The following is a 27315-nucleotide window of genomic DNA, read 5'->3' on the forward strand; positions in this document are numbered from 1 at the left end:
CATGTTCTCTGCTTCAGATAGCTTGGTAAATGCATTAATGGCAAGCTCTGATGGTGCACATTTGTGTCAGGTCCTATAGCTCAAGAGTTGGTGTTTTAACCCCCTGGGGTCAAGCTTTTGAATTAATTAGGGAGTCTGCTGCTGCTACAATATGACGTCTGACAAGACCTTCGCTCACTGCATGCCAAAGTCCCTCAGACTCTCACTGCCTCTTTCCGGTACTAAGGTTCTTAAAACCATGAGCTTTTGCTCTAATAGTAGGCTTTTTCTGGTTCATTGTATATGTGACTAATAATGGATACTTGTCTTTGAACAATTTCCACTGTATGAATAAGTGATAATATGGCCCAGCCACATCAGGTTTGAGTGTAATTGTAATTTTTGTCAGACAAAAACTTTTGTAAAAATCCAAATAACTTTACAGATCTTTATTGTAAAGGGTTTAAACAATGTTTTCCATGCTTGTTCAATAAACAATTAATGAACATGCACCTGTGGAACGGTCATTAAGACACTAACAGCTTACAGACAGTAGGCAATTACGGTCACAGTTATAAAAACTTAGGACACTAAAGAGACCTTTCTACTGACTCTGAAAAACACCAAAAGAAAGATGCCCAGGGTCTCTGCTCATCTGCGTGAACGTGCCTTAGGTTTACTGCATGGAGGCATGAGGACTAAGACAGTGCTACAGGGAGACAGGAAGGACAGCTGATCGTCCTCGCAGTGGCAGACAACATGTAAGAACACCTGCACAGGATCAGTACATCTGAATATCACACCTGTGGGACAGGTACGGGATGGCAACAACAACTGCTCAAGTTACACCAGGAACGCACAATCCCTCCATCAGTGATCAGACTGTCCGCAATAGGCTGAGAGAGGCTGGGCTGAGGGCTTGTAGGCCTGTTGTAAGGCAGGTCCTTACCAGACATCACCAGCAACAACGTCGCCTATGGGCACAAACCCACCTTCGCTGGACCAGACAGGACTGGCAAAAAGTGCTCTTCACTGATGAGTCACAGTTTTGTCTCATCAAGGGTGATGGTCAGACTTGCATTTATCATTGAAGGAATGAGCGTTACACCGAGGCTTGTACTATGGAGAGGGATCGATTTGGAGGTGGAGGGTCCGTCATGGTCTGGGGCGGTGTGTCACAGCATCATTGGACTGAGCTTGTTGTCATTGCAGGCAATACCAACGCTGTTCGTTACAGGGAAGACATCCGCCTCCCTCATGTGGTAACCTTCCTGCAGGCTCATCCTGACATGAACCTCCAGCATGACAATGTCATCAGCCATACTGCTTGTTCTGATTTCCTGCAAGACAGGAATGTCAGTGTTCTGCCATGGCCAGCGAAGAGCCCAGATCTCAATCCCATTGATCACGTCTGGGACCTGTTGGATCGGAGGGTGAAGGCTAGGGCCATTCCCCCCAGAAATGTCCGGGAACTTGAAAGTGCCTTGGTGGAAGAGTGGGGTAACATCTCACAGCAAGAACTGGCAAATCTGGTGCAGTCCATGAGGAGGAGATGCACTGCAGTACTTAATGCAGCTGGTGGCCACACCAGATACTGACTGTTACTTTTGATTTAACATTATTCAATTTCTGTTAGTCACATGTCTGTGAAACTTGTTCAGTTTAAGTCTAAGTTGTTGAATCTTTTTATGTTCATACAAATATTTACACATGTTAAATTTGCTGAAAATAAAAGCAGTTGAAAGTGAGAGGACGTTTCTTTTTTGTTGAATTTCTATATATACACACACATTAACTCAGAAACACCTGTACACCTACTTATTCATGCGATTATCTAATCAGCCAATCATGTGGCAGCATATAATCATGCAGATACGGGTCAGGAGCTTCAGTTAATGTTTACATCAACCATCAGAATGGGGAAAATCATCACATTTCTTTTTTGTTGAGTTTATTTGATGTTTAATGTAGAGTTATTTGAAGCAGGCTTTTGGACCAATAAGATCACTCCACCACTGCAATCCAGGCACCTGAATCAACTCTTTAAAATGCCGAAAGTACGTTTGACTACACCACACATTTTAATATATGCTGGATATCATTTGATCATCATTCAGTTTTAAAGTCTTCCTTCTCCTGTCGATTTGCTTTAACCACAAGCAGGCTTGATGACACACTACCATGTTACTGAAAACTGATGGGCTTGAGAATTTTACTCTACTAAAATTTCAGTGCTTAAATGGTACTGGTACTTTAAGGGTTCAACAAGCATGTCATAGACTCGCACACACAGTGTTCCAGTCTATTAAAGAGAGAGAAGTCTCTCAGTTTGTGTATCGCATTTGTGCTATGCATGATTAAAAAAAAAAAAAAATATATATATATATATTTTTTTTTTTTTTTTTTTTTTTTAACTGACTAAAAAAGAACAGAAAGGATATTAAAGACACATTACTCAGTAAAAGTCGAGTGTGTGGATTTAATCTTTGATGGACACACATTACATGGAAGAAATGGTCCATTTCTTTGTGAGGGATTCACATCGATCTCAAACCCACACCACTCAGGAACAACCAACAACAACAAACAATTGCGGTAAGTCATGGCATCCGCTCATGTTATTTCTTCCTGCATTGCAGGTCATATGTTTACAACAGTTTCTTCCATCAGCAGTGAAGGATTCACATGTGATAAATGTAAGGAATTTGTCAGGCTGATGGAGAAGGTTAATGAGTTAGAGACACGCATCCGAATGCTAGTGGAGGTCAGTGAGAAAGAGAAGCCGGTAGATACTGTTTCAGATGCGGATAGAACAGCGAGCAACACACACACTTTGGTTCCAGCTCTAGAGCCCCCACAGCAGGGCATTTGGGTGACGTCTCAGCAGCATACTCACTCAGCAATGCGACACCACTCTCCCGTTCCTGTTAGGGTTTTCAATTGATTCTCCCCATTCAGTGATGCACCCACTGAGAATCATTTTGAAAGAGCCCTAATAATTGTTGATTCTATTGTAAGGAACGTGGAAATAGAGACTCCAGCAACTATTGTTAAATGCATTTCGGGTGCCAGAGCGTCTGACATCAGATCAAATTTACAAGTGTTGGCTAATGCTAAATGTAGATTTTCTAAAATTGTTATTCATGTCGGCACTAATGATGTCCAGCTTCGCCAGTCGGAGATCACTAGAAATAATGTTAAAGAGGTGTGTGAACTTGCAAAAATGATGTCAGACACTGTAATATGCTCTGGCCCCCTCCCTGCTTGTTGTGGTGATGAGGTTTATAGTAGATTAGTGTCACTGAATGGCTGGATGTCTGAGTGGTGTCTGGAGAATAGCATAGGATTTATAGACAATTGGAAGAGTTTTTGGGGTAGACCTGACCTGCTAAAGAGAGACGGACTCCATCCCTCCAGGGAAGGTGCCGCTCTCCTCTCTAGTAATTTGGCTCATAGTCTTAATAATGATAGTATTTGACTAACTGGGGCCCAGTTCAGGAAGCAGACAAACTGGTTAATCCGAACGTCTGCTAGCTGCCTTGAGACATCATACAAGTCACATAAACTACAACACATAGAGACTGTATCACCTAGATATCACTTAGAGACTGTGTCTATTCCCCAAACTACCAAACACAAAACTCTCAATAAATCATTTAGAAAAAATGTGATTAAGGTCAAACTTGAACAAAACAAAAAAATTTAAGATAAACATCATATGAAGGTAGGGCTACTAAACATTAGATCTTTTTCTACCAAAGCACTAATTGTAAATTAAATTATTACAGATCATAATTTGGATGCACTCTGTTTGACTGAAACCTGGCATAAACCGGATGAATTTATTAGTTTAAATGAATCTACTCCCCCAGGTTATTGTTATAAACATGAGCCTCGTCTGAAGGGTCAAGGAGGAGGTGTTGCTACAATTTACAGTGAAGTTTTTGGTGTTACTCAGAGGACAGGATATAAGTTTAAGTCTTTTGAACTAATAATGCTTAATGTGACACTATCAGATATAAATAAAATATTTTGCCCTTGCTAGCAGTATATAGATCACCCAGGCCTTATTCTGATTTCCTTGGTGAATTTGCTAATTTTTTTATCAGGTCTTGTAGTTACTGTAGATAGAGCTTTAATTGTTGGTGACGTCAACATTCACACAGATAATGAAAATGACATATTGGGATTAGCATTTATCGATATTCTCAACTCTCTTGGAGTCAGACAAAACGTGACAGGACCAACTCATCGCCATAATCATACGCTAGATTTAATTCTGTCATATGGAGTTGAAGTTGATACTATAAAAATTCTACCGCAGAGCGATGACATCTCAGATAATTACATTGTCTCTTGTGTGCTGTGATCAGCAAATGTTACTCAGTCTACACCACGCTATCGTTCAGGTAGAACTATTCTTTCGACCTCTAAAGATAGCTTCACTAATAACCTTCCAGATCTATCTCATACACTCAGTAAGCCCAAAGGCCTAGAAGAATTTGATGAAATAACAGAAAAGATAAATACAGTCTTCTCTAACACTCTTGATAGTGTCATTCCCCTTCGATTAAAGAAAATTTAAGACAAAAGCCCTGCACCATGGTACAATGATAACACTCATGCTCTCAAGAGAGCAGCTTGGAAAATGGAGCGCAAGTGGAAGAATACAAAATGAGAGGTATTTCGCGGTGCATGGAAGGATAGTGTCTGTAGCTACACACAGGCACTAAAAGCTGCCAGGTCAGCATATTTTAGCAAACTCATAGAAAATAACCACAATAATCCTAGGTGTTTATTCAGTATTGTGGCTAAACTGGTTAGGAATAAAGCCTCAACTGAACCAGATATTCCGTCACGGCACAAGAGTAATGACTTCATGAATTTCTTTACTGATAAAATTGAAATAATCAGAATTAAAATTGGAATTATGCAATCATCTGTCACAGTACCTCAGAAAACAGTGTCTCATAATTTTCCTCACATGCAACTTCAATCCTTCGCTGTCATAGGAGCTAACAAAACTTATCAAAACATCAAAAGCCACAACATGTTTGTTAGATCCAATACCAACTAAGCTCTTAAAAGAGGTATTCCCTGTAATCTCAGAACTTCTTCTTAATATTATTAACTCCTCACTCAGTTTAGGGCTAGACTAAAGACTCATCTATTTAGCCAGGCATATACCTAATTTATCCTTCAACTCACAATTAGGCTGCTTTAGTTAGGTCTGCCGGAACCAGAAACCAGAAACATTGATCATGACCTATAACTCTGCAGTAAATTGAATGACATCTATGCTAATATTGTTCTATTTGTCTCCCTGTCTCAACCTCGGAACTCCTGTGCTGAGGTCACCAGAACCGGCTGGATCCAGCTCCATTCCTGCTTCATGTTGGACTTCACTTCTACGTGTCTCTGAGTGATGACGACTAATAGCAGCCGGTGCAGGCCAAACATCACCTCAGTCTATTACGATGGACTTCAGAGGATGAACTGATGCCAACTCCAACCATAAGACATGGGATACATCATATGCCATTGCCTGAACCTTGGACTTAGGATAGACCTCACCGAAATTACCGGCCGGTTGAACTGCGATGCACCTCACTGATCTCTGCCTGCATCACCTCGGTCTAATGATGGACTACACTCTTATAATGGAATACATAGACTATCAATTAATTGCCAACAAAACCCTTCATCAGCCAACTAACATGGACAATGCATCTGTGAATTTCTGCAGTTAATCCATGATGGACTTCAAAGACATTAGTCATTAATTTTACAGTTCATACAAAATCTTTGTTTAAACACTGACCCTTAACACTTACTTAGTTTAATAATTTTAAACCATGACTTGCACTATGCATAAGTAATACTGGCATTATATTCATGATGTTAGCCAGAGGGGAACTGGCCCCCACAGTGAGCCTGGTTTCTCCCAAGGTTATTTTTCTCCATCAACCAACATCTTATGGAGTTTTGTGTTCCTTGCCACAGTCACTTTCGGCTTGCTCGCAGGGATTCTAAATACAATTATTATTTAATTACTTATTTTTAAACACAATTCATTTTCTGTTAATGCATGATTTTCTGTAAAGCTGCTTTGAAACGATGTGTGTTTTGAAAGGTGCTATACAAATAAAAATGATTTGACTTGACATTTTAATTTCAAGCACATTCCTACAAAACGGCGATTTTCCTGGTATTCCAGTTCTTACATTACTAAAAGCTAAGTTCAAGCACTTCAAGGATGCTGTGTGAACCCTGTAAACAGTGTAGAAAAATAAAGCGCAGTAGGGGTAAAATCAAGCAATAGAGAGATTATGATGTTTGACGGGTAATTTCATTTGTGATTACATGGACAGAAAACAATGTTGCAAATTTCGAAATATCAAGTTGTGCCTTGATATGGTTTGTCATTTGTTTTGGTTTGTGATATATCAAAATCTGATATATCATCCCAACCTTAATGCAGAAGGAGGACAATTTCAGTTTGCCTCCATTTTGTTTTTTCCGGACGCTTTTTGGACGAAGCAAATAATGTTGCGTCATTTGAATATCCATTCTAATCGGTCAGTTTACTAATGAGAGAAGGCATTATGCAATTAGACGCCTCTGGCATTTGTACCGATTTAAACAGTGATGCAGACTCGCCTGGGCTACCGCGCATGAAAGAAAAGTACAACTTTTTTTTTACGTTATATGCATCTGAGTTATGCCAATTAATAGATATACATTTATTTAAAAACTAATGAAAAATGTTCGTTTAATTGTTGGGCTCACCCTACTTTGCCTTCTCTGACGGACCATCACTGCATGTGTTTATTTGTTCCATTAAATTTAAAAACAAGGCAGAGGCATGGAAATGTTGAAAATGCTTCAATGCTGAGTCTTGGTTTGTTTATGAATTAATTTTAGCTGGCACAGCCCAAGTGTCACAGTTTGTAAGGAAGGACCCAAACACAGGAGGCAGTTTCGCGAAGTTTCATTACAAACCAAACAAAATACAAACAAAAACTCTCACAAGGGAGATAAACAAGAACAGAAAACTCAAAGAAACAAACAAACTAAAAACCAACCAAGCAAAACAGGGAACAGACTGACAAGAATTCAAACACAAGACTGAACACAAGAGGAATTTAAATAAGCAGACTAACGAGGGAGAACGGGTGAAACAGATATCAAGGTGTCAAGGCAAACAAGAGGGCGAGGTATCACTCAAGACAGAAAAGCATATGCAATGAGGAAACCAAACAAAGCCACATACTAACACATGACCTACACAGACAATTGACAGGAGCACATGCCACCAGGAAAACACAAGCAACATTCACTCATGCCAACAGACAATGACAGGACAAGAGAATACATGACAATGCCAATAAAGCAATGCCATGCATTTTCACACAAACACCAGACTAGACAAAACCTGAGTGACCACTGCAAAGTAAACAAATAATGCAATGCACACCCAGCCACAAATAAGACATGAAACGTGTCAGAGCTCGACCACCAGATAATAAACACTACCAACAGAAGTGGACGGAACCTGACACAACATAGAACAAGGCAAACAAACAGGGAGAGCACTGGACAATCAGGGAGAGGAGACGGCCACAATCCTGCCACAACATGAAAAACCAAGACCAAAGTGCACTGTAAAAAATTGCTGTAAATTTATGGCCAAATTCCTACAGCAATCTACTGTGATTCTTAAATACAGTAAATTGCTGGGGGCCTTGGTAGCTCAGTGGTAAAATACGCTGGCTACCACCCCTGGAGTTCGCTAGCTCGCTAGTTCGAATCCCAGGGCATGCTGAGTGACTCCAGCCAGATCTCCTAAGCAACCAAATTGGCCTGGTTGCTAGGGAGGGTAGAGTCACATGGGGTAACCTCCTCGTGGTCACTATAATGTGGTTCGTTCTCGGTGGGGCGTGTGGTGAGTTGAGCGTGGTTGCTGCGGTGGATGGCATGAAGCCTCCACCACCCAGACTGAGGCAAATCACTACACAACCACAAGGACTTAAAAGCACATTGGGAATTCCAAATTGGGAGAAAAAGGGGAAAAATCCCCCCCCCCCCAAAAAAAATACAGTAAATTGCTGTTAAAAATGTTGCATTCTGGGAGATCAAGAGCAGGCTCACTGTCGAGTGACTAGTTTGATGGTAAATAGCTGTTCTATGCAAGGCATTAGGGGAAAATGAACATTTAAAATCATGATATCATCTTGGTGAAAGCTGTAGTGACATTTTCAAACGTATATTTTAAAAAATCGAAGTAATTTCTTCATGCCGCAGTGCATGCTGGGAACATAGCTGTTAATTTCAATAACAGCAGATAGTATGTAATTTGACAGCTTTATGCTGCTAAATTACAGTTGTATATTGTAGCTGTAAAAACAGTATCTAGCTGTTAATTTCAGCAACAGCAAGACACTGTTCATTTTACAGTAACATGCTGCAATCCTGCTGCCAGTTCTTTGCTGTTTTTTGACGAGAAAATCTTTAAGAGTGTGGCAGGACCGTAACACCAAGTCACATCCCATCATGCCTGTCTAATGTTCATTGTGTCATCTTGTCTGAACCAATTTGGCAAAGAATGGCAAATTACATGCTTTTATTGTGCATGAAATAAAGGCATGCTTTGCCATCCAAAGTATCGAACATGTTGCAAGCCCACTGTTGACATGCCACTTCAGCAGAGCTCAGAAATACACAAGCCTTCCATTTTCTCAAATATCTGAGGCTCAGACCTAATCAGGCATGACTAATCTTTTAATAATTTACAAGAGGAATTCCTGCTTTATTCTGCCAACAAACAGCATGCGCTGATAAAACGAAAGTGCTTTGAAAGGATCAAGCAGAGCCAATGGAGCTGCTTATGTGGTCTTGTGTAGGAAAAGATGCCTCGGTCTTCAATAGAATCCCCATCTTTGGCACACAGATTCATTTCAGGCTATACATGAAATGAGACACTTAATGGGCTTGAAAATTTCTCCTCAGTTCAGGAAATTGAACTTTATATGCTGTATTCTGTGTGGTTGTTGACCAAAAGATTTACCCGTGTCATTCCTGTTATGCAGTAACTCTGTAACTTTGAAAAATGAAATATTTCTATAAAAGGGTAATCCAGACTTTTAGAAATGAACTCTGATCAGGACTTAAACTTATGACTTAGTTATTAAGACAATGGAAATAAAATTAACAGTATGCCTAACTGGGTTGAACCTTCCCGAACAGAAAAAAAAAATTAAAGTTAGCCATTGCTCAGTGAAAGAGTTAGCTTACCATGAGGGTGTCAACTCGAAGTTAGTTTTGATATGTTTTAACCAGTTCGTAACAATGCAAGTAAATCACACTCGCAAATGAGACCAAATTTCGTGCTATGTGTCTCAAAATGCCTGAATAGCCACTGGCTGGTAAATGTTCAGATTTCGCTCACCAGTGAAGAGTTTTATTTGACTCGTTTCATGTAATGTGTGTTCAAAGACGAGACCCACGCAATCCATTTGTCATTGAATCACTTCTATTTTAATATCCATTCTGTTCTTTACAGTCAGTTGTTGATCAAATACAACAAAAAGTAATCACGAATAGCATGGATGAGGTAAAGAAGCCACTGGATCCCTTTCTATTTAATATGCACTCGTTTACATACACTTTTTACAAAACTGCCAGTTTTCTTAAAGAGACAGTACCGATTTTAGCACATGTTTTACAAATCAATGTAAATAATTGGAAATAATATAAATTATGCATTAAACAATAAACATGTGACAAAATATAATATATGCAATATAATAACTTATTTATCGTTGGAATTAATGGATTTTTATATTTTTTAAAAGCTCAAATGTGACCAAAATAACAAAAAACAAATAAAATATCATTTTTAAAAGTTATATTTTCATAATGTATCTAGTTAGAAGGTCCCCTGTATAATTAACGTTGAGAATTTATTTCATATGTTAGCAAAATGGACATTATGACTGAAAAATGCCCATGTGAATCGATATAGAATCAAAATCAGATATTGAAACGAGAGCTTGTGTATCAGAATCGAATCGAATCTGGAAATCTGTATCAATACTCAGCCCTATTAAGGAACTGGATTTTTGTTAAAGACAAAATTCTACTGAGTGACATAGTGATATTGAGGACATAGGAAATGCAAAAAATGATTGACAATTAAAAATATATGCCAAGGAAAGAATGATTTGTTTGAAACATTTAGATAAGAAAAGACGAAATAAAGACACACCTGGAATATTTTTTATTAAATTAAATAAATGAAAATCAATGATATTCAAATGAAAATTGCACCCAGGAACATGGCAACATTTCCTCAAACAAAATTAGTAAAGTTATTTTTAATTCACCCCAATGTTCACTTAATTGTGATATTGTGATTAAAAATGATTATATTTTATGCAATGTTTTCTATCTATTTATCTATCTATTAGACATATAACGATACACAAATTTAATGATACGATACGATATGATGCAAAGTCTCATGATACGATACAATAAAATAAATAAATGAATAAAAAAAACCAGCGCCCACTAATGTTTCACTCAAACTTATTCAAGGATTCAACATAAATATTTTTTAAATCATACATAACACAACAGTGTCTGACATTGGCAACAAAAAGTAGAGCTCTATAGTAAAGTAACTTAAACAACAGCACTGCATTTATTTTGATTGATTGTAATGAGAAAAACTCACAATTTTCATGTTTTTCTTGAGAAAAATTAGTTTGTCTTCACTCAAGTCATTTATATTTGTATAGCACTTTTTACAATAAGCATCGTTTCAAAGCATCTTTATAGAAACTCTTGCCTTAATGTCTTAAAGCCCCAAGAGAGAAAACTAAAATGACTGTAGCAAGGAAAAAACTTCTTTCACTGTTATTTAGTAGTGAAAAAAAATAAAACTTGAGAGGAACCTGACCTCTGGTTTTACAATATATGTACATAATCCAATATTATTCAGCGGCTTGAGCAAAACACAAGCGACACACGTAATTTTTTGGCCTCTTTCCCCGGTTTCATGTAGCGTGTAACATTTACTGCCGTTATTACTGGCTTATAACATGTGCACAAGTGTTGTACTCATACCTGTTTACATTTCAACATCAAAACCAGAGAATAATAAGTATCATGTAATCGGATTACTTATGTTGTCAGATTTTTGAATAAGCTTGTTTTTGTTACTTATGAGCATCTTGCTCTGTGTTGACTGGGAGAGGTGCAACTTTGCTGCTGTGTTTCTGCATCGCAAATTCACCGATTTGTGCTGTGATGTCGGCATAAATAAAAAGACATGTTTGATGTACTGTAGTGCCGGGACGTGACATCGTTGTTTGACAAATTCTACAAGCTGTATTGTTACAATCTACTTGCCGTTTCCCCATTGATCTTCTCACCTATGTACTGTAGATCTGTTGCTCTGTTGTCCTGTGATTGCTCAGCGCTGCCTCTCCAGGAAGGAGACTGTTTCTTAGCTCTCAATGTTGTACTGCTTGGTTTTAATTACACTATAATGTGTTTGTTATGTATCCTACAATACATACAGTATGGTATTGAATCGTGAGCGTTGTTTCGTACGATACAATACGATACATTATTTTTGTACACCCCTACTATCTATCTATCTATCTATCTATCTATATATATATATATATATATATATATATATATATATATATATATATATATATATATATATATATATATATATATTTGTGTGTGTAATGCATGGTAGGAATGACCCACCTACATTTTGACTGACTGGGTCACTAGGTCTCCATCTACATTTGCATTTTATGGGCAAAATGTGTGCAGTTATGAACATATAGCATAAAATGTATAATTGTAGTAAATTGGCCATCTGCATTCAATCATATATTGATTTAGGAATAGCAGATTACATTGATGCAGAGAAACACTTATCCACAGGTAGAGAACCAAATTGTGAAGGAGAATGAATGAGTGTATGTTAGTGCCCCGTTATCACTAGTGGCTTGATAGGAAAATCACCATTTAATGGGAAGATAATGTGTCAATTAATTATCTTTTAATGGATGTGAAACAAGGTGAAAGGGAAAATAAGATAATTGTGTTACTTTGGGCTCAGCTCTTTTATCCTTGTCAATGCAAAAACTTAAAAGTCATGTGTCTTTTGTGCTGTTACTCAAAGAAACCTGTTATTTTTTCCAGTGGACTTTTTATTTAAATGAATAGTTCAGCCATAAAGGAAAATTCTGTCATCAAACTCACCCTCATGTTGTTCCAAACCTATATGACTTTCTTTCTTCCATGGAACACAAAAGGAGATGTTAGGCGAAATGTTAGAAACTGACAAGTTCAGTTACCATTCACTTTCATTGTATGGAAATAAGATGCAATGAAAGTGAATAGTTATTGATGTTAATGAGGCTATGGTTACTGTGTTCCATGGAAGAAAGTCATGCAGGCTTAAAACAACATGAGGGTAAATAGATATACCGTAAATATTTTTTGTTTATGATAATCTGATGGTACTCCTTTTGGTTAAGCATAAAGTAGACCTTATGAAAAAGTCCTAAGCTTTATGGACATGGAAATGGATCATTATGTATAATTACTCTATTCCTTCTCTTGAATAGATGATTGGTTTCTTTGACCCTTACTTAGAGGTCTCAGTTTTAAATGATTTCTCTGCAAAAAATGTTTTTTTACAAATGAGGCTGGTTGCATTTTACAATAACCTTTCATTACATGAAAATGCAGTGAATTAGATAAATTAAATTGAATTATGTGATTAATTTGTTATGAAAATGGTTTCAAAATTCATTATGAAATATTCAATAAAATGACTGAAGGTAAGCTTCAGAACCTGTCAAAGGGAATATCGTTTTTTATGTTAATATGATTTTTTAATACTTTGAGTCTGACTGTCTTTTGAATCCCCTAGGCTTAGACATCTTATAAATCTTTCAACTCTCCATGGTGGAGCTAATTATAACTCATTTAAACATTACCAAATGTTGATGTATCCCTTACCATACCTGTTAACTTAGGACATTTTAAGAAAGTAGGATGGAAGTCTCTGCATAAAATCGACGGAATCTCAGTGGAGCATATTTTCTGTTGGCTTTTAACATGATAAATCTGAGTGTAATCCAGCTAGCACATCTTGACTTGTACCCTACAGCATTTACACTTAGCCTCTTTTAATGAGTGTCTCTAAGGGTTTTCACTAATCCTGGTTAATCTCTTATAATGGTGTATCCAATAACCAATTCAGCCAGCAGGACTAGATAGCCAGAGGGCTGGCATACTGGACTAAGCACATGTGCAACATCGGAAATCTGGGGCATGTACTTTTGGTTCCAAACTTTAGTTTTGGGGGGGGGGGGGGGGGACTTTCCTATGCATTGAAAATTCCACTAACTTGAGCAGGAAAGCAGGTGGAAGCTGTGATAAAAATGGATATGCCCAGCGTGGTCTCTTAGAATCACATTACTATACCTTCATTTTTGCCACAATGATTTTTATGTGGCTCGTTGCACACTTTGCAGCAGTTTCCTAGTAAAATAAACACTAGAGGTGCCCCAAAAATGACTTTTATTTCCTTTCACACAAATCACAAGTACAACATCAGATTATCAATTCATTAACATCTATCATAAACTATATTTTCAGCCTGTTCCTCACACATTGCTTTTTAATGATATAAAAACACTTTTCTAAAGCGCAAGACTTGAATGTATTACATAACCAACTATATTTGTTGCTTGTTTGAGCGCAATTAAATTGTGCAGTAGCTCAACTGACAGTGCATTGCACTTTCGATGCCAAGGACCGGGGTATGAGTCTTGAAGAGCATGTGAATCGAAACGTAAGCCGAAAGTGTGAACTGTTTTTTCATGTCACATTTACTTTTTATGACAGTTCACTCAATAATGAAAATTCTCTCATCATTTACTCACCCTGATGCCATACCAGATTGTATGACTTTCTTCTGCAAAACACAAACAAAGATTTTTAGAAGAATATTTCAGCTCTGTAGGTCCATATGTGAATGGTGACCAGACCTTTCAAGCTCCAAAAATTATATTAAGACAGCACATTTAGAACAGTTAACTCACTTTTAGCACCATACAGTGGACATTTCACCTCAGAAATACTGTGATACCCATAAGGAGCCAGGCAATATAATTTTTTAAAAATGTCGCAACAATCGTGTAATTTTCATGAGATCAAGCTCAATATTGTACCAGTCCGATTTTTGTGAAGTTGTACTAACAAACTTAGATCCTTCAATTGTAGCTCAGATTTGTCCAGCAAGTATACACATTAATTGGACCACAATTCGCCTCAACGTTGTGCGCACACATACTCCAAAAAACAGAGGTGACGAGCAACATGTATTTAACCCAGCATATTGATTGTCCTTCCTTCAAATATTCGATTACGCATTGTGTCATGTATATTTGGACATGATGTAACTCGACTATGCAAAAACCTGTCATAGCTCATTTATAAATGTACTTAATTATAAGCATTTGGGTTTTGTGAGACTGGTCCTTCGTCATCTATCCAAGGAGCTTTCAAAAACTATGAGAACTCTTTGACTTACATTTGAAGGCTGCCTTCCAACAACTTACTAAAAAACCTGTGAAATGGTTTTGAAGTGCATGAATTACAGATTTTTTCACTTCTCGCTTTGACAGACTTGTTCAACTGTCTTTGATGATTTCATTGCACATTTCTCCTGTCAAGTCTTTCTTCTGTTGCTCAATTAAGTCCTTAAGTCAGGATGCCAGGCGTTCCTCTAGTGAACCGCATTGGATGACACTTGGCACATACTCTGATACCATAATTGATAGGCGCTGCATGTATGAAGACACCTCTAAAAAATAACGAGCAAAATTGGTCTTGTCAGATGCCATATTTAGTATTTCTTTAACACCTTTTCAGGGGCAACAATTCAGATATCACTGCCGATTCAAGGTCTTTCATAGTGTCTTCTAACTTGGGGTGAAGTCTAAAATGAAATCTCGGCCCTGTTATGAACTCGGTCAACTACAAGACCACAGTTGGTTTGCCTTTAATGGTGTTTAGAGCTTTGCAACAGAAGCTAGAGACCCTGGAGGGGCTGCATCATTGTTAATGCTCCAAGAGTGATTATTTAGTGTGAATTTGATAAGTGAGTCATAAATTCCATCATGAATTTATGGAAATTAATGTCTAAGTGACAGAATCAGAGCAAGAATGCCTCATAGCTTTCCTCCTAAGATCTCAGTCCCACACTCTTAAAAATAAAGGTTCCAAAAAGAGTTGATGCCTTCATAGAACCTTCTTAAGTCCATATGGAGAACTTATTTAAAGCTGAAGATTGTAATTTCTGCGATACTAGCGGAAATGGAATAAACATTTCTTTTAAACAGATTTCCAGATACACCGTCCATCTGCCATTGGTCGAACAAACAGCTAGGTCCACCCCAAACTCACATCAAGTACTTGACACCATTCAAATGGTTAGTTTGACTGTAGTTGAACTACATTACAGTATGAGCATAGCATTCCCAACACTGATACGCAGAGTCATTGCACTCATCTTAAGAATCAATAACATCAAGAACTTTTTTTTACTTTACAAAGAACCACACAGACAACTCAAGAACCCTATATTACGAAAAATAATTTTTGATAAAAAGAGTGCTCTTTGCAGATCCTAAAGTGCTACTAAGAACCTTTATTTTCAAAAGTGCACTACTCTTTAAAGGAGAAGTTTCCAGAAGAATCTACAGTAGCTTGATAGAAGGAAATACAAAAGTCTGCAGTGTTTTTGATATATTTTCCAATAGTATGACTGGGTGACCTGGACACTGAATTTGTGAAGAGAAGCAATTGTTGGTTTTGTGCCAGCGACCTTTCAGCAATTTCCCAGAGTTCGGATCAGCTTGAATATTCAACAACAGAATATTCGCGTCAGATTAGAGTGGCGGACTGATCCAGGCGAATCCCGGTGGCAAGTTCAGACACTAAAATGTCACAGAGCAAGGGGCCTGGAAATATGACGGTGAGGGCCTTGATGTATTTTTAGATTTACTTTAGCAAGAAATGGAAGTACACATTTTACAGCTGATAAGAGATGGAAATTGCTGCAATTTATGTAGGCTTTGTTTTTATTGTCAATTATGTTTGATGGAAAGGCAGGTATAGAGTCCCCTTACCATATGGCTGTCGGATGGAATGGAAGAAAATGCTGTGTGGATGTCACAATCATGGCTATAACTGGATTTGTTCAGCCGACCATCTCGTAGAAAAGTCCCCACCCCCCTTCTCTCTCTCTCTCTCTCTCTCTCTCGGCTTTATACACATCTTAAGAAGAGTCAGAATCCATGTGAGTGTTTGGCTGAATGGATTTCAGAGGCCAGTGCACATGTGTTTATCTACACAAGCTCCACGGCGCAAGTGAATGAAGTCGTGCCTTTAACTGCATTTCCTCAAACAAAAGATACACTGAACAATGACATTAGCAATTTATATTGTCTATATCTTCATAAAGGATGAATTATTATCATCATTGCTAGTACTTAATATTTCCACTTGAATTTTTTTTTATTTTATCTGATTGTCTAAAAAGGGATAGTTCACCCAAAATAAAATTGTCATTATTTACTCACCCTCACACACCATATGCTAATATTTTTTTCAATGAAACACAGGAGTAGAAATGTTTGAATAATCGTAAAAAAAAAAAAAAAAAAAAAAGCATCATAAAAGTAGTCCATATAACTCATGTGCTTTATAAGTCTACCGAAGCCATTACAGCAGTCATGACATACTCTTTTTTAAATAATTTAATTATTTTCCCTGAGGTCCACATGTAATGTTAGTAAAGTTTTTTCCCCCAAAACCGTCATAATTTAGTAATATATCATAATTTTCCATGCTGTCTATGGCCCACTGTCTGAAATGCTCTGTTTTGGCCTCAACGTCTCCTTTAAACTTAAATGTAAATGGCCACTGATTGACTAACATCAAAGCTTGAATCATATTGTGACTCTCAATTGTGGTTCACAAGCAATCCATGTTGATATGAGCCAAAAAACACATACAATCCATGCTAAAATATGCTGAACACACATAATCCAATGCACACTGAAACATGTGAAACATTGCATTAAAGTGATCAGGAACTTTTTTAAACTTCAGTCACTATTTCCTGATGTTGGGATGCTTCAACAGAGGCCAAAGCAGAGACTTCACAGGCACAACATATCACATCTGCCATTGTCTGTTTACTCTGGATGAGACACGGATATACCAGGATGAGCAGAACAGATGCGTTTTTAAAAGTTACGTTTGTACTGTTCTAATAACGTGGTGTACATCAACTGAAACATGTCCATAAAGTGCATGTCTACATAGACAACAATTAAAAATAGCGCAGATGGGTGCAAAAACGCATCCACGATGGGTTTATACTCAAAACAGCAAGACGCAGAATGGGAGTCTCCTTTTAAGAGTTATGACAAGAGTAACTTGACATTGCGTCTTTTAAAAGTGGTGCAAGATACATGATGATGGATTAAGCAGTTCGTCTATTGCATTTTTAAGTAGAAAAACTTTTTAAAATAGTCCAGATGGGCACAAGAAGGTGTCCTCTCTAAATCCCTTGCAGGAATATTTGGCCCATCTGTCTTGTTCTCTCCTCTTCACCTTTCTGACTGAGCACCAGTGGACGGGCCAACGGTTCGATGAAGTTAATGTAGGCGTTGATGCAGTCATGTGCTGATGTATTCATCTGGGTGACATCAGAAAGTGGGGAAATTAAATCAAGCCTTTTTGAAGCTTGTTTTAAATAAATGCTCTTTTTGTATTGTGGAGGAAGGTTTGAGTTCTGAAACTTACAGTATGTTTTTATAGTACAATGAACTCTTACATGTCAAAAGATCAGGGAATGTTCACCTTTAAAACTGAATTCCCTTCTTTATTTTCAGAAACTATTTTTCGCATCGAAACCCAGAGATATCTGATGAATGAATTGTAAGATAAATGACAAAATAGATTGTTTTGTTTTTTTCTTTGGAAAAGATAAGTCATAAAAGTCACCCCATGGTACCTAGGTGTTGTGGGTAGTAGTCAAGGAATAGCTGTGAAAATTAATGAGAAAATTAAGTTTCTCTTCTTTTTTCCTCTTCTTTCCGCTTCTTCTTCTTCTTTTTTTTTTTTTATTGTGACAATATTTTCATGACAGTTAGGAACATTTTACTTCCAAATTCTCATTACCATAAAGCAAGTGGACATTTTACGTTTGCGTTTTTTTTTATTTTATTTTTTTTTATTGCTAATTGATTATTCTCAAAGATGATTCTCAATATTTTTTATTACGGTAATACAGATTTGTTTTTTACAGTAATAAAAGATTTTTACATCAGGCAGCAGTACAACAAATACTACCATGATGCAATTTAAATATATATATACAGTATATATAATATAAAATATAAAAAAAAAATAACACAAGTAATCACATCCCTGGACCGTGATAAGGAATATTCCTTCCATCTGAGCAGTTCAAGCTTGAAGTACCACCTGTTTTCTCCAGGGGGCAGTAAGCGAAACTTCAGCTGTTTGGGCAAACCAGACTCACCGACAGCAGACAAAACAAGATGAAAACACGTTCTTGCGTTCAAACAGCTAGATAGATCACAAATACCAATGCAGGGAAGATTCAAACTATGTTTAACTTGACACAGTGACCTAAAAACGGTATGTTTATGATGCAACACAAAGGAGACGCTCCAAAAGCGTCTGACACAGGTTTGCCTTGACGCGTCCTTAGACAAGCCCTCATAATAAATCTATTTCAGACTGATTCAATTGCAAAATATATTGCTGTGAACTGTAGGCCAATGATAGGCAGATGACATAAGTTCAATATGGAAATAAACAAAATATTGCATACTAAAGCCACTTTTTGAGTTGTCTTTTTGGTAACACTTTACAATAAGGTTCTATTTGTTAACATTAGTTAATGCATTAGGTATCATGAACAAACAATTAACAATATATTGTTTACAGCATTTATTAGTCTTTTTTAATATTAGTGAATAAAAATACAATTGTTGATTGTAAATTCATGTTAGTTCATAATGCATTTACTAATGTTAATTTGAGAAATGTATTAGTATATGTAAAAATTAACATTACATAAGATTAATAAAAGCTGTAAAAGTATTGTGCATTGTTAGATCATGTTAACTAATGTTAACATATAGGACCTTATTGTAAAGTGTTAACATCTTTTTTAATGCTTTACTCTTGTGCCGCAATGATATAATGCATTTTACTTATCTATATTATAATTTTTTTTAAATATATATTTGATTTATAATGATTTAATTATAACTATTTATAAGTATTTAATAATTATTTATTGAATTATTGTTATTTGAGGGGCTTTCTAAACAAATATTTATATATGTGATCAATTGCGATTAATTCGATTAATTAATCGGCATACCATGTAATTAATTCGATTAAAACTTTTAATCTATTGACAGCCCTAATATATATATATATATATATATATATATATATATATATATATATATATATATATATATATAATTTTATTTATTTATTTATTTATTTTTTGCTTTTTAAGCAAGAATTATTGTTGTTTTTTGTTTTTTTTTATTACGTAATGAGAATGGGTAGTTTAACTGTCACCAAAAACAGACTGATTCTAAATTCAGGATTTATTTTCTTATATCAAAATAGAATTTCTTACTTCTTTCTTTTGATTTTGGGGTGAAATATGACGCAAAAATTTTGACAAGTTTTGTGAGTCACCCAGATGCTGATACAAGCTTGAGCAGGAATTGTCCACGTCAGCATTCGACAAAGTGCGAGAGAGAGATAATTAGTGTGTGTGTGTGTGTGTGTGTGTGTGCGTGTGGGCGAGTTTGGGTGATTTACGAGGACATTTTTTTAGGTTACAAACTAGTAATTACAAGGGTATTATGCAATAAATGTGGTTTATGAGGACATTTCTAGTGTCCCCATAATTCAAATCGCTTAAAAAACATACTAAATGATGTTTTTTTGAAAATTTTTAAATGCAGAAAGTTATTTGTGAGGATTAGGTTTAGGGGTAGGGTTAGGGGATAGAATCTATAGTTCGTACAGTATAAAAATCATTATGTCTATGGAGAATCCTCATATGGATAGCCGCACCAACATGTGTGTGTATGTGTGTGTGTGTGTGTGTGTGTGTGTGTATGTGTGTCTGTGTGTGTGTGTGTGTGTGTGTGTGTGTGTGTGTTGTCTGAGTGAAAGAGAGAGTGTGATTGTGTCTGAGGAAGTTGTCTAAGTCATGTAATCTTACCCTGTGTGTATTGTGAGTCTTTGTGAGTATGTGTGTATGTGCACAATACAGTTGAAGAGGGCTTAACAGATTGCTTGCCCATTGAGGTCTGACCTTTACTGTCAGTAGAACAGTATAAACCCCAGATCTGAACCCCACAGTCAGGCAGAATACTAACTAGGGCAAGTCCAGCTGTGCTCTTTTTGTCTCTTTGCCCAAGGTGGCAATGTGAAGATTTCACAGCCATGTCAATGTAATGTGGAGATTTTGAGGGCCCTTTGAACTGTCCTGAAGGATAACCTCCTGGCAAAACAAGATCTATTTTTCATCACAGAGCTATGGAGATGAATCAGGGCACTGAGACGGAAATCATGGGCAGAACTGATCACCAAAAAGCCGAAAGCAATGAAAAATAATGGACAGGCACTGGAAAACATATATTCTACAAGAGGCTAAGAGTTAAGATTAGAGATTGGTCTGGATGGTCGACTAGTTGTTCGACCATTTCTTAGTTTTTTAACTTTAATACTTTGTTTGTTTTAAAGCTACAGTACTAACAAAGCTACTTTGTGTTCGTTAATTAGCCTATTTATTACCTTGAAGTTGCATCTCTCGCTTCAATTTAAAGCCAATAATATAATACACACAACTGCATGAACGCAAATGTGTCGATTTATGCAAACAAATGTCACACATTGTTGCTTTCCGACATGTGTCACAGTGCAATTCACAATGTAAGGCAGATGCGCATTGGGTTCTCGGCATTACCTCAACTGTCTTCCTCTTTGGTTAGCTACTATCATGATAATGCAACAGTTTTAAAAAAGCTAAAGTGTTGGTGTGTTTAGATCTACCTGAATAAACACCACATCCAGTGTTATGGCTTAGACATTTGAAGGTAACACTATCGCCCCCTTGAGTAATGAGTTTTGTTACAGCCACTTCAAGGGAAGAACATGCATTATAGACAATGAGATCACGAATTTGCAATATATTAGCTAAGCATTTGAGCTTGGGTACTTTTGAAGAGTATGTTTCCAGCCTAAAGCACTGCCACTACAGCCATTGAAGCGCTGCTGTGGCAAAGGCTCTTTTAATGTTCTTCAAAATGCAAAAGATGGCTCAGCCACAATAGCACATCTGTGCAATGGTGTTTATTTTGTCAGTGCAAAATTTTCAATATATGAAATCAATATATACAAAATACACGTTAACATACACAATTAACAGAGTTTCTTTCCACAACAAGTTTCAAAAATATGACTAACTACTAGTGATGGGCAATTTCGAAAGACTGCTTCATGAACCTTTAAAAGCTTTACGGACCATTTGTTACAACCAGTGCTCTGGAGTGCGTATCAAACTGGCCAAATCACGTGATTTCAGCAAACAAGGCTTTTTTAAGATTTACTGTTTCTAAACCTTTTGAAATGTATCGTACAGGATAATACCTACACACTCTATGATGCAAACCCAATTTCATGCCGTTTCATATGCTGCATAGTCTAGTGGTTAATGCATTCCACCAACAATTTAAAGTATTTCACTTTTCAGTTCGAATCCCTTACTGACTGTGTGCAAGTTAATCACAATAATGTTTCGCCCACTCAGCATATACCACATTACACAAACAAAAGAGTCGCTGTTACTAAGCTTAGGTTTAGGGTTAGATTTAGATTTAGTGGTAGGGTTATGGTTAGGGGTAGGGGTAGGGGTAGGGTTTGTGTAAGGTTTAGACTTTATGGTTAGGTCTGGTTCAGGGGTTAAACTTAGGAAAAATCATAATAACTTTGTTGGTTTGATTTTTTTTCTCAATGAGAATAAAAATCATACGTTTTTACGAGCCAACTCATATGATTTCTTACGATTTTGCCATCTCCAACTATTATTTTTACTTTTCAGTAGACAGGGTTGAATTAACCACCTTCAACATATTTCAAGATAAATGGTGTGAGCAATGCTTTTAAAAATATGCATAATCCATACTGTACTAGTCTCACTTTTTTTGTGAGGACTAGTTGTGCAATGAAAGGTTATAGTTATTTAGCCTATTTTTTTGTTGACTAACTGTCATTTTCATATTGAAAGTTTGTGCTTAGCGCCCTTATAATCCTAGGAAACAGTGCTGATTGGGGTCCAATAGACATGACCATAAACCAGGGAATTTTACAGGACTTCATACAACCTAATGACTAGTCATGAGTCGTGACGTCATTTTGTGCATCCCAAGTGAAGATGTGTTGAAAGTAGCAAATGGGTAGAGTGATGGGGGGAAGCTTCTTAACCACCCTGTGTTGTGAATAACAGGGCATATTGTATCATGCATAAAAATGTTAGAACATTTCGTATCAACAGCAGATGTTGGCTATGAATGTTATTTTCATGTCACTGTATTTTATTTTTTGCCATAATTGGATGGTGCTATTCGTCCCATGTCTTTTTGTCAGGCCTGACAAGTTTAGATTGCGTCTTTCACACTGCAGTCTGTTTGAGGGCCAAATTCTTTCTTTTTCTCAGAGCAGAATGGCGGTAAAGAGGCATTTAAAGCACTGACTGTCCTTATTTTGCCCCCTATACAACTTGTGCAGTGCAACTTATGTATATGTGCATGGCTCTTTGGAGGCACTTGCCAAATTGTTACTGCCACTCGAAGTAGCTGCTTGTTAAAATCTGCCAGGTAGCACAGTGTGTGTGCACATTTATGTGTCGAACTGCTTAGACTACTTCAAGCCAAGAAGGTGTGTATGTGTGTGTATGCATTTGTGTGTAGGGACAGGTCTCATAACAATCCCTTAAATGAATTTGTTCAGTCTGTGGTCAGTTAAGTGAATTTATGAAATCTTTTTAACTCAGAGCTCAATTCTCTTATTAAGTGTGTGCTATATTATAAGCTTCAGAATAGACATGTAAAGTGTATTTATATGCTTGCTACAAAACGATTCTCTTAATCAGTCATTTTGTCTTGATTTTCATTGAAATTATAAAAACATCCAAACAACCAAAAATGAAATTTGTCATCATTTACTCACCCTCATGTTGTTCCAAATCCTTATGACTTTCTTTCTTACATGGATAGTCTCAGTCTCCATTCTTTTACCTGTTATTCTGTCTAACAGTGTTGGGCAAGTTACATTTTTTTAAGTAATCCACTACAAATTACTAATTACTTCTCTGAAATATTAATCAGATTACTTTTCGGATTACTTCAGCTATAAAGAAATCACATTACTAATTACTTGGATGTAATTTCTAAAGCACTTTTCATAGAAATGTTTGTTTGTCCGCTCAGAAAATTCAAAATATTAAAATGTCTTAATTAATATTTCCTTGTCACAAACCCTTCAGCTGTCACAGAAACCCAGATGTAAATATGAACATATGGATTAATATTTTAAATCTATTATACGTAAATTATATTATTTTTGAAATATGTGTAACCAAATTAATGTACTTAAAAGTAATTACCTTAATTGAAAGACAGTAACTGTAATCTAATTACAAGAATTTAAAATGTAATACACTATACTACTTTTTACTTAAAAGTAATTTGATTACAGTGACTCATTACATTTTAATTAGGTTACACCCAACACTTCTGCCTAACATTTTATTTTATTTTTTGTATGTGTTTCACGGAAGCAAAAAATCTATAAAAACTATCCCTTTTGGAAGCAAAATTGTGTAAATATTAAGTAATGTCTTGAATAAAGTGAATTTTTCTTACTGCATTGGCAAATTGTGTTTCTTGTTTTAAGCGTGAACCTCTCTAAATTTTGAGCCTTAGTATCATACATAATTCTCCTTCTCAAGTAAATGTATCTTCTTTTAAGGATGTTTAAATAATTTTACTTGAAAATAAGACAAAAATACTGATTAAGAAAGAAACACCAAGGTCCCTTCTTCTTCTTACATTCTGTTTGGTTGTGTCTCACATTTCGGGTATGGTATTTTAAAGTTTTCCTCTAGGTTCCATCATTGATTTCTGTGTGCCACTCGCTATCTCATCAAATTCTTTCCTGTTTGCAATGCAAATGCTGAGACAACTGTATGTACATCATCTAAACCTCAGCAAAGAATGCACAAGCAAATATGTTATCACAGTGTGTACTCGCAGGTATAACAAAGCCTGTTTGTATTGTGCTGGGTATCAATGCTCCACTGGGGTCCTCTCCTGCAAAGCCTTTAGTTCTTCTTTTCGAGGTTCAAAGACTTTGAGAATGCGGGATGTACAAAAGTTTTTACATGGCTCATTGTACATATCATGAAATGAGCACTAAATTTGCTAAAACAATAAAGATTTTTATTTCCTTTCTCACTAATCACAAGTAAAAGGACAGATTATCAGTTTATAAACATTTACTTTTGCCTTGTTCCTCACACAGTGCTATCTTATGACATCTAAACACTTTTACTATAGCGCATGACTTGTAAGGCGATATATTTTAACGTTTACATTACATAACAAACTACATTTTAAAACTTGTTCAAGCATGATAAAATTGCACAGTTTCTCAACTGATGGCGCGTGCATGAGATGCAAAGGAACGGGGTACGAGTCCTGAAGAGCACGCGAGTCAACACATGAGCTGAAAGTGTCATAGAAGCACTACAAAATTATGTGGTTGCTTCATCAATTGCGTTTTTCATCTCACATTTGCTTTTTATGACACTATCGTTTAGGTTTAGGGTAGGGAGGTAGGTTTTGTTGAATTAAAACTCGATAGAGCATAAACCTTAAAAACCCCATCCGTTTCAGAGAGAATTTAACTCTCTTTTAGCACCACTCAGTGGACATTTGCCCTCGGAACAACCGCGATACGTGTAACGAGCCACGCAATTTCATTTTGTAAATATGTTGGCATTCACATTTTTTCATGACATCAGGCTCGTTGAAAGTGCGCTCAGCTAGTCTGCAGATCGGTAAATAAGACACAGGCTTTTGCACTAAAATACTGTGAGCAAAGGTTGCAAATTATTTTGTGATTCTGCCCAGACTGTGTGACAAATGTTTTGACATTTTTTTAAATGTGTACTGTCTTCCCATGTGCCATTTTGATTAAGTGTTCATAAAGAACAGGTGTACTTTTATAATCCAAACTGATGCAATTCTGATAAGAAATGTGTTGGATATCAAATATTGAATAATACCACAACAAATCTTTTTTTTTTTTTTAACCTCAGAAATTTTTTTCTTTTCAGGCATTTATCTCTAGTAACATACAGAAGTTTAAACCAAAAAAGAAAAATCGTTCTGCAGTTGTGTGCTTTTATCAAGCTTAGATATGTGGCCTTGCTTTCTTATTGTCCCCACGGCATTCGCTCTATTCTCATGCTCTTCCAGCTTTCACGACTCTCTCCACACAGCGCCTACTCAAAGACCTTGAGACTTTGGCTAATCAGATTCAAGTTTTAGCGCACACTACTTATGAAAATGCTAGTGCCCTGGCCTTATCATATGTGCAATGATACTTTAAGATCACATGCTTATTTGAGAGACTGCTAAAATAGATTTTGGACATGTCAAGAACATTTCCAGGACATATTTCACGCCAAAATCCAAAGAAAGAAGTTAGCAATATTTTGCTTAAGGAAAATTAAACCTCTAAGACCATTAAAATTTTTTGCATTGTAACTTTATTGACGACACTTAAACACATTTTCCTCTCAACTTCACATTTATGTAATGCATCTGGACATTTTACTTTTGAAGTCTATAAATACTTTACAGTTATATATTATAAATTGTGTAATTGTTATTTCATGTAAAATCATCAAAATTTCTAAATCTTTTTAGTACTTTCTGTAGAAAGATATACATAAATGATGATGGAATCCAAAATATAAAATACAATGGATCAATGGATTTCCAATATTTTTAGAGGGGTATCAAAATGAAAGTTTTTGGCTGTAATTTTGGAGCAAAACTGGTAACACTTTACAATAAGTTTCCATTTGTTAACATTAGTTAACAACATTAGTTAACCTGAATTAAAAATGATATAAATACTTATTAAGCATTTATTGATCTTAGTTAATGTTGATTTCAACGTATAGTAATACATTTTTAAAATCAAATGTTGTATTTGTTAACAATCCACTATGAACTAACAATGAACAATTGTATTTTTATTAACCCTTTAAAAAATATATTATCAATATATCAATAACTACAGTCATGACCAATACAAAATAGGTTTCATTTTAAAGCTTAGAAGCTGTACTTTACAATGCATGTAGGCATTTTGACCAAAACTGAACAAACACTTTGAAATTTGCAGACAAATCAGAAGTGTTCAGTTTTGATAATTTATAAATAATTTAGCACTGCACACATTATTGTAATCAGTAAAAACATTAAACTGATCAAATAGCCATGTGTCATATGTCACTGGAAAAACATTTGTTTTACTCATAGACAAAAATATAGCGAGTAATGGCTAAGTACATGTATTTGCCATATGTTACATGTAAACAAGTGTTACCTATAAGCCACGTTTTCGCTATATAACTTCACGAAAAATAAATAGAACATAAAATATCACACACCATTACTTACAGGAGGGGATTCCCATTAAAACAAATCCAAACATAATCAGATGCATAGATCATTAGATAATCCATATGCAGCACAATGTGCACACGGCACATAATGTGCTATCTGGCTAAAAACACTTTCAATTTCCTGGATCAGATGACTTTATCGGAAATGATGTAGTGCATTGTCCAACGTCATGGAACCAATCGTATTAGGATTCAGATCATTGCAACCAGAGGTGGAAGTCATTCAAATATGGGCAGAGAGGATCATTCACTCTAATTACATATGGCCATCAGGAGATGCCACCAAGTACATGACAGACTAAATGATGGCTCAAATGACACAGAATGGAAATGAATGAGATTTCGTTTCTCATGCCTGCATGCCTTGGAGAGAGGGCATACCTTTAGTCATTGAT

General features: G+C 36.2%; 1 protein-coding gene across 1 annotated transcript in view; it reads left to right on the forward strand.

Annotated features, from left to right (window-relative positions):
• Nucleotides 1-27315, forward strand: part of LOC127445963 (RNA-binding protein Raly-like) — a 171491-nt gene that overhangs the window by 22834 nt on the left and 121342 nt on the right. The window lies entirely within an intron of this gene.

This window comes from Myxocyprinus asiaticus, chromosome 9 (assembly GCF_019703515.2).
Source record: "Myxocyprinus asiaticus isolate MX2 ecotype Aquarium Trade chromosome 9, UBuf_Myxa_2, whole genome shotgun sequence".
In the NCBI taxonomy this organism is placed as follows: Eukaryota; Metazoa; Chordata; class Actinopteri; order Cypriniformes; family Catostomidae; genus Myxocyprinus; species Myxocyprinus asiaticus.